Source organism: Rosa chinensis, chromosome 4 (assembly GCF_002994745.2).
Source record: "Rosa chinensis cultivar Old Blush chromosome 4, RchiOBHm-V2, whole genome shotgun sequence".
NCBI lineage: Eukaryota > Viridiplantae > Streptophyta > Magnoliopsida > Rosales > Rosaceae > Rosa > Rosa chinensis.
In genome coordinates this window covers 50,283,230-50,292,545 of record NC_037091.1, presented here as the reverse complement: position 1 = coordinate 50,292,545, position 9,316 = coordinate 50,283,230, and the positions used below count along the sequence as shown (strand labels likewise).

At 37.5% G+C, this 9,316-nt stretch overlaps 1 pseudogene; it reads left to right on the top strand.

Moving 5' to 3' along the window:
• Window positions 1-450: 450 nt before the first annotated feature.
• LOC112199480 lies at window positions 451-7,493 on the top strand (annotated as a pseudogene).
• The last annotated feature ends 1,823 nt before the right edge of the window (window positions 7,494-9,316 follow it).

The window sequence follows — 9,316 nt, the reverse complement described above, 5'->3', positions numbered from 1 at the left end:
AAAATTTCTGAGCGTAATCGCTTCCAAGAAATTCAATTCCAAGAGGTATTGGATTAGATCGAAACAATGACGTAAGTGGTCGATCATAAATTCTCTACAAACTCTAAGTTTGGAGATCTTAACAAGCTCCAAGCTTGGAGTGAGCACGAACCCCCACAGTTCAGCTTAATTAGGTCTCCCCTATGATGAAGAAATGGGGGTAGAAGAAGGGAGTTTGCAAATCCTCGAGAAAAAGAATTAAAACTTCAAAAACTGAACTTTTAGTAAAAATTACCTCAAAATAGGTTGCTGGGAAATTTGGCCTGAAAAACTGGCCTGAAAAGTCGTCAGCCAGAGCTGACGTGGCACTAGACTGCTAACGTGGCAAAATCTGGTGATGTGACAGAATCTGATTAAGTGGCTGTTGACGTGGCGTATCTGAAGTGGCTGTTGATGTGGCAGAATCTAGATATGGGCTTGCTTCTGGGCAGTGTCAGTGGGCTTGTTTCCTTCTTCTTTTGGGCTGGTCCACCTGCTTCTTTCTTCTCCCTTTTTTTTTTTTTCCTTTTTCTTTTTCTTCTCTCTGCCAGTTCAAGGTGCAGCCTGTACTTCTGGCCAGTTCCAGGAAAGAGGATTCCAGGATTGAGATGCTACTGCTGGAAAATTTTGGTAGCAATTAGAGGTCCGGAATGTGGTGAACCGGTGGAATATTTGCTGTGGGTGGTTTGGAGATTCTGGTGGATGGTTCGGTAGGTTTCCGAGCGGTTCTGGTGGTTCTACAGCAGGTTCTGGATTCCTGGGGTCCAGGGCTTCAAGTTATATGGCGGAGGCAGTAAAGGTTTCAAGGATTTGTATTTGAATTTAGGGTTTTAGCTTCTTGAATCAAGGTTTGGCTATTTGTTTCAGGGTTAGGACATCATGCTGATAACATGTTTAAGGAAAACTGAATTGGGAGAGAATTAAGTCACACTTTCATTGATAATAGGGGCCTCTTTATATAGAGGATTACAAGACATAGAATCAGAGTTGTACAAGGAAAGATAATCGTACAATTAATTAGATATCTATAAATATCTCCGAGAATATCTCTAATTCATAACTCTATTACAACTAGGTCAAGTAACCTAGAGTTTGGGCCAGACACATATTCTGGATTTACCTGAACATGAAGTGATTTTTGGGGAGAAAAGAATAGGGCTGAGGGAGATAATGCACCGAGGACTAAGGACTAGACCTAACAATTCAAGTGGAACCAATTGTTTTCTACTTTTAGATAAATCTAAATCTCTTTAACATTTTTGTTGTTGTTCTTTTTGGTTTGATCAGTTATATCGATTTAGATATAGGTGAGCCAGATTTTATATCTTGAAAAAAGTTGGTATGAACAGCTAAAAAATGTACGTACAGTGAGTCTTAAAGATATTAAATCCTGAATCGGATAATTAACACGATATATTTTGACCTAAATCAGATAGGGCTCATAAAAGTGAATCTTCAAGATCTCGTATTTCCCATTTTGGAAAGGTGTCATCCATCTCAAACAGACATTACGGCCAAAAGTTGCTCCGATCCCATTCACAATCTAAAACCTGACTTTTCGCACGAGTAACCTGAAAAGTCCAAAACCAAATATTTCTGAATATTCCAGTAGCTAGTAACCTCATTACGTGTGAGTTACCTATTTTCCAGTCATTTTTTTTCATTCTATGCCACTTTTTTTTTTTTTTAACCCTTTTTTGGCTAACCCGGACCTATTGTCATCCTACATCAATTTATAGTGGGAAAAAAGTTAAAAACTCTCATCCAAAAGAAGGCACACATTTAACAGAGGATCACCACTTGGTAATTAAGTCAGAACACTTACATCATAGTTATTTATTAACTCGAGTGCCTCATTGCCTGAGCGGCTGATGAGCAGCTAGACGCCTAGACTCCTTAGCAATCTAAATTATATCTAAACCTGATAAAGTAGTTTGGGGTTCACATCTAAAATCAATTGGCAATTGATGAAGTGACCTAAACCCTTATAAACCCACAAGCAAAGTCTCATTTTTCCCATGTCAGATGTAGATATTCTCAACAAAACCAAGATAGCTAGCCTCCTCATGTCAGCATGTTCTCACTTCTCACCATGTCAGACTGCGTTGCCGGCAAGCAAAATTATAACCCAAGGTTTAAACCATTTTTCAGTCGTGCAAATTAACCGTGCAAACTTGATATGTGATCACAGCAATCATGACGACTTGCTATTAATTCTAACCATGCTGAGCAAAAACCACATGGTCTGAGATGTGTATCAACAAGATGCGGTGATATTCAGTGGTCATCACTCATCACTCAGCACCAAACAACTGTCCATCGGACCGGACCAAGAAAAGAAAGAAAGCAAACACGCTAATATAGTCCTTGAATTGGTTGCATCACATAAAATGGTTACCAGCTCATGCTTCATCGCTTATGCTCTTTCACAACCTTTAGGGTAACTCAAAGATCTAAATCCCAAAAGAGTTGTGATAAGATTGGCTCAACAAAGTAGAAAAGATAAGATACCTTTTCAGCTTTTCTATAGTTCAATCTAGAGAATCATAGAGGATTTGGTTGTTTGATTCTTGTTCCTTGAATCCGTTCACTTCATATATAAGTGGAAAACAGAATCAGCTTCTTCCACCGGAATATTGGAAGGCTTTTACACTACGAAACGAATGGATTAAAAAAAATAAGAATCAAACGTCTAAATCAATTATTTAAGCAAATAAGACTAGCTAGCAGTTACAAAGGATTGACTTCAACTTTTGCTTAAGTTTCCATACGTATCCTTTTAACATGTAATACATTTGCCTACATGAGGGGCATTCACTACTAGAATAATGTCATTAGACATCACCACTATTAAATCGGTCAGGATTGCACCTGATGTTAAAAATCATGTTAACATCAGTTTGTGAAGAAACCGATTTCTATTATTATTATGGACATCAGTCACCAAAGAAACCGATGAGAAAAGTTTCGTACGAAAAATTTACAAAAACGCGGAGGGACTAAGTTGAAAAATTTGAGAAACGCGGGACTTAAAATTTCATTCCCCCACACTTAGTCACTTTATCTAAAAACTTTCGAACCTTAATCGATAGACTCTCACTCTGAGTTTCTGACTGCCTCCTTCGCGTCCCCGACCTCAGCTCCTTCTCCAACCTGAGCTCGTTCTCTGCGTTCAGCTCTTTCTCTCTCGCTCTTCTCTGAAACCCTAGCGCTCTCCTCCCTCTCCTGCTCTCTTTCCACGGCTACTGTCTCTCCCTCATTGAACTACTGCCTCCGTCCCCTCACCGGCGCCATCGCCTCTGCCGGTGCTTCTCTTCCAACGCCACCACGTCGTTGCTCAGAGATCCGAACCCCAACTGGTCCAACCTGCCTCCAAGGAGTTTATCCTTCTCGATTGGTGCGACTTCGAGCACCAAATGCCAGCGACGGAGGAACCGAACACAACCGCAATTACGACGGTGCAACCAGCATCAGGTACTCACTCATACACACTTTGTTCTTTGTTTCTGGGTTTCCAGATTCCCGGTTCTTCCTGCTCTCTCTCCGTCTCTTCTGATTTTTATTTCTTTTCAGAGTCTCTGAAAGATTTTGTTCAAGATCTAAGAATTCACTTGTTTGTGATGGTTAGTGATTTTAATATTGTTCTTTGTTTGATTTGAATTGACTGGGTTTACTTAGGTCTCTTTGCTTTGGAGAAATGGAGGCCACGATGCCCATTTGCAAGACTGTTACTCCAACTCCAGTGAATGCCTATATTTTCTAAAGCTTATTTTGATTTGGATCTGGGTTTTGAATGTACAGTTGTGTTCGGATTAGTTGGAATTTGATGTATATATAGAAGTTCACTGGGAAAGCTTTCATTTTGGTTGATTAGAGCTTCTTTTTGATTCGTGTATTTGAAATTTTTGAGCAGAAAGTTGGTTTCTAGGGTTCTTTAGTGAAGTGGATTAGAAGTACCAATTTTAATTTGGTATCTTTTCTTATTTCTGTATGTATGGTGTGTTTCAGTTTAAGATGTGGATGAGGTTTCGGTGATTGAATCGTATATAGTTAGCTTCATTCATTTTTAGTTTTTTTTTCAATATTTTGAACCACCCTTTTGATGTCTGTGAAACACTGTTCTCAGAGATATTGTTTTGAGTGGTGAGTTTACATTGAATTAGGCTTGTTTGATAACTGGAAAAAGAAGACAGATTGATTCTTATTTGGGGGTTGAAAAAAAAAATGCAGTGATTCAGTTGGTTGGAGTGATCGAATCCAATTCCACACTCCCCCTGTGGGAGGATCTGATGAACTCAAATTTCTTGCATTTGGCGACATGGGAAAGGCTCCTCGTGATTCTTCTGTCGAGCATTATATTTAGGTATATGAATTGTGATGCTTTTTTAGTACTGCAGAAATTTAGACTCAAACAATAGTAATTGAGCATCGTTCTAACTCACAGCACAACATGTCGTGTTTAATTTAGTAAATCAACATGGATAAAATTAGTAAAATGAGGGGGAAAAAAGAAACTAACTATACAGTACATTGTTTTTCTTCTACGTACCTCGAAGGAAAAGAAAAGGCTGATTTTAATCTTGCAGCATGAATAGCCAGGATCCCTCTCAGTGATTGAGGCCGTGACGGATGAAATAAATTCCAGGAATGTAGACTCTATCTTCCACATTGGAGATATAAGCTATGCCACTGGGTTTTTAGTTGAATGAGATTTTTTCCTTCACCAAATCAACCCTATTGCTTCTCGAATTTCATACATGACAGCTATCGGGAACCATGAGAGGTACGTGTGCTCAGAAGACATGCTCTAGGAACTTAATTTGAAGTTCTCTGAGAGGCTTCGATACCATTTTATAGTATATCTAGCTATCTTGGTGTACATTGTTGGTACATTATCTATTGTTTAACACGTACAAACAGACGACTTCAAGTATAATGTCATATTTTCTTGTTTACTTAATTCTATATATGCTTGCTTTTACACTTTTCAGGGACTATATAGACTCTGGATCAGTGTACATTCTTGCATATTCAGGTGGGGAAGTTGGAGTTCCCTATGAGACTTACTTTCCAATGCCAACCCCAGCAAAGGATAAACCATGGTATTCCATAGAACAAGGAAACGTCCACATCACGATGATTTCAACAGAGCATGACTGGACCAAAAATTCTGAGCAGGTAAAGATGATTAAGCACTGGTCTATAGTATTCTACAGCTGTGCACTGCACTTCTATTTGCATTTGATGTTTTTTTTATATGCTCTTACAGTATCAATGGATGAAAAAGGACATGGCTTCAGTTGATCGATCTAAAACTCCTTTGTTGATATTTATGGGGTAAGTACTTAAATGCTTCAAAACTATTCAAGTTTATGTAATTTTTCTATAGGAACACCATACAATATAAATCAGTTCTTTCAACCGTTGGTTTCTGATTCACATCGGATCTGTTCGTGTGCATGACATACAGTTTGAACCACAGAAATTGTCTACTGTGCATAATTTGATCAATATCAATAGTTTATAACTGCTTGAAAGTGTCTCCAGATCTTCACGCATATTTTAATGTTTTCAAATTGCAGGCATAGACCAATGTATACATCTGCCCCTGGATTCCTGAGTGTTGATGAGAAAGTCGTTGACAAAGTTGAACCATTACTTCTGGCAAGCAAAGTAACATCCCAGACCTTCCCCTAGCTAGTTAATGTTTTCTCTTTCATTTCTCAATGGATTCCATTTTCTTTTCTAATCTGGTTTTCTATTGGATTCTCTAGGTTTAAACATGGGATTTTAAATTTTTTTGCTGACATGTACATGCTATTTGAAATTTGAACTAGGTTGATCTGGCGCTGTTTGGTCATGTCCATAACTACGAGCGAACCTGCTCCATTTATAAGAGCCAATGCATGAAATTGCCTTGCAAAGATGAGGCTGGGATCGACACATATGATCACAGCAACTACAATGCCCCAATGCAAGCCATAATCCTTCTTGACTCTGTCATATCTCTCTTCAAATATGTGCACTTAATTGTACAAGCATGTTCTTCATTTTTGTTTACATGGAATTGGGACTTCATTCAAACAGATTAACAATAGTTGGAGTTTATCAAGGCATTCTGAATATGGTTCTCTCAGAGAGCATGCAACAAGGACAGATATCAAATTAGAGGTGAGTATGTATGAAAACTTGAGATTAGCGCTTCATACTGTAAGACACTTACGTATGGACTCAATGACATTTATCTAAGTGATTGTGATTAGTTCAGTGACTAGGTGATTAAGTTATAAGAGTTTGTGATGAGTTCCACTTTTGTGTCGATATTGAGATTAATATCTGATCTTATATTGATAAGTACTTGATTAATTATTTGCTTATCTACATAGGCAAGTAAGAGATAAATACTGATGATGATATAGAGGATCAGTCATAGTAAAGCAGAGTCTCTCTTATGGGTAGAACTCTGTTGATGACACCTCTATATAAATGAGGTCCCTGTGAACTCTAATACACAAGTCTTCATCGTCTTGCCCCATAGAGAGACTCTTGGACTTTAGAGCTTCGCAGAAGATCTCGTTTGCACTATCTCTATTCCTGATCCATGGCTGCTCCAAGTACGTGACCATTAACTCCAATATGTACATGTTTCATAACTACTACAAACATTTGAACATAACTGTATCTAAACTATTTGTTGGTGATCTTGGATGTTTGAATATAACTATACATGTATCTGCAGTAAAGCTTGATTGTGTTTATATTCTGTGTTTAATCTTTCACATACTTCATAGCATATATGTTAACTTCGAGTCTGCAAGAGTTTAAGATCGAATTTCAATGCGCTGATCCAAAAAATTCTCTCACGTTTGTTTTGTTTGTTTCAGTTTGTGAATGCAGACACAAGAAAAGTTGACGACAGCTTCCACATTACAAAAGCATAAGTTAGATAAATTGAATTTAACTGTGGCTTCCACAGTTTTTTCTTTAGTACAAGGCAAGATATATATTGCTCCCTTTAGTTAGATATGTATATATGTAATTAAATTTGTAAAAGTACGAGGATGAATTGATCATTGATCATTGATTTTTGAATTTTGCAGTTGTGTAGATACTTTTCACGAAGAGAAGAGCAAACGTGAAAGAAGAAAAGAAAACAAAGCTTTGACTATGGAATTGTTGGCTGTGGCATATTCGTCCCTTGTAGCCAAAATAGAGGAGATTATATATAGGTTGGTCATGCTGGAATTTTCAGCCACACAGAAGTATTCTCTTGCATCTAATTCAACTTACAATGTAGAAGAGCCTGGTGATCTGTAAGGCAGAAATGGAGGAATGTATAGATTTGATAATGGAAGAATTAGAGAGAGTTTGTAAGAGTTAGTGAAAAAGTTTGTGAACCAGCTTTTATGATATGTAAAACGATAGCATATTCGGCAAACATTATAAGATTGTGATTACTACTCTTATCGCCTAAACCCGCAGCATCGTGCGGACGTACTTTCTAGTATGATGTCTAGATATAAAGTTGAAATCAGTTTTAACCATAAAAACTGATGTCTAGTAATACAGATACATCAGTTCCAAAATGAAAATCGATGTTACTGAAATATACAGACACCGATTTTTTGTCGAAAACGATATGTTACTGAGTACCAGACATCAGTTCCAAAATAGAAATCGATATTACTAAAATATACAGACATCGATTTTTTGTCAAAAACGATATGTTACTGGGTACCACACATCAGTTCCAAAATGGAAATCGATGTTACTAAAATATACAGACATCGATTTTTTGTCGAAAACGATATGTTACTGAGTACCAGACATCAGTTCCAAAATGGAAACCGATGTCTGTAACAGTATCAGTCATCAGTTCTTAAATCAATAACGATATTAAAACGCAAACTTGTGTTGTGTAATCTATATTTCTTTAAGCATTAAATACAATAAAATGTGGGTTTAACAATAGTAAAACATGTAAGTTTGTTATCATTTAAACCTATTTACATCGATTTATAATTAGGAACCGATGTCTACACGAATACTAGACATCGGCTAAAAACCGATGTCTGCATTTTCCGGATCTTTCTCATCACCCACAAAGACATCGGTCGGGTTTTTGTTTCTCATCGGTTTTTGGCCGATGTCTGGGGCCATAATTCTAGTAGTGATCGTAGGTTTTGTAGCAATCAACAAATAACAAAGAATATTATTTATCTCTAGTTCTCTACAAATAACTTCCTTCCTTCTCTCTTTCTTCTTTTTCCCCTCTCCCACTGTCTTATTTTTTCTCTACTAATAATCTGATATAGGTGATAGTTTCTGCTTCTAATCATCCTAGAATTCCAGCCTCAGTCAACTATCAAATTACTATCATTAAGAATTAGCTATAGTAAATTAGGCAAACACAAAATCTTATAACTCGCAGAAATTTCAAGTTTGATCGATGGTTCATAGAAGCTAACAGAATATTTTCAGACCTGAGAAAACTAAAAAAAAACATGAAAGACCATTTTCATCGCTGTGCATGTCCTTTATGACATGCAATATCCTCCGCTTGATCCGGTTCCTTTTTCTCCTAGCTACTTCTTCTTCCTTTGGTTCCGCCATCTCATCCTTTCCTTCATCAGTCAATTTGGTGCATTTTTCTTTCTTTCCTTGGTCTTTCATTTAGAACGTATACCCAGTTTAATTACACGCATGCCTGTCTTGATCTAACACTGGGTTTTAGCTAGGATTTGTTTGATAGGATGCTATGACCAATTTTATGTACGTACAGCTCAGATACAAGAATAGCTTAACTTAATCCATGTTAAACTTGTAATGCATGCAAAACTTTGACATTAATTTTGGATATAGACCGGATATACTTAAACACTCCCCATTTAGAATGAGGATTCAATATCGGTCTGGGGTTATACCACTAGCTGAGCTCTCACACGTACAGGAGGTGCATCTGGACCCATATATTGTCGAAGGAATATTTGCTAATTAATTAGTACTTCAAGCATATTATTAGCTTGGTAATTAAGCTAGCTAGCTAAGGCCCCATATTATTCCTTCATATCTCCCTTATCCATATGCACTGAGCAGCTTAGCATATATAGCATCTATGAAAGCAGACAAGGCAAAGCAAAGCCAAAGCCTTCTATCACACAAAGGAACACGATGAATCTCACCCATCCAATATACGAGTCTGGTATGCCGATGCAGCATAGTCAAGATCCAATGACGCAGGCACCATTTCCTTATCCAGGCTATCCCCCTAATCCCTATTTGGTTTATCCTCATTCTC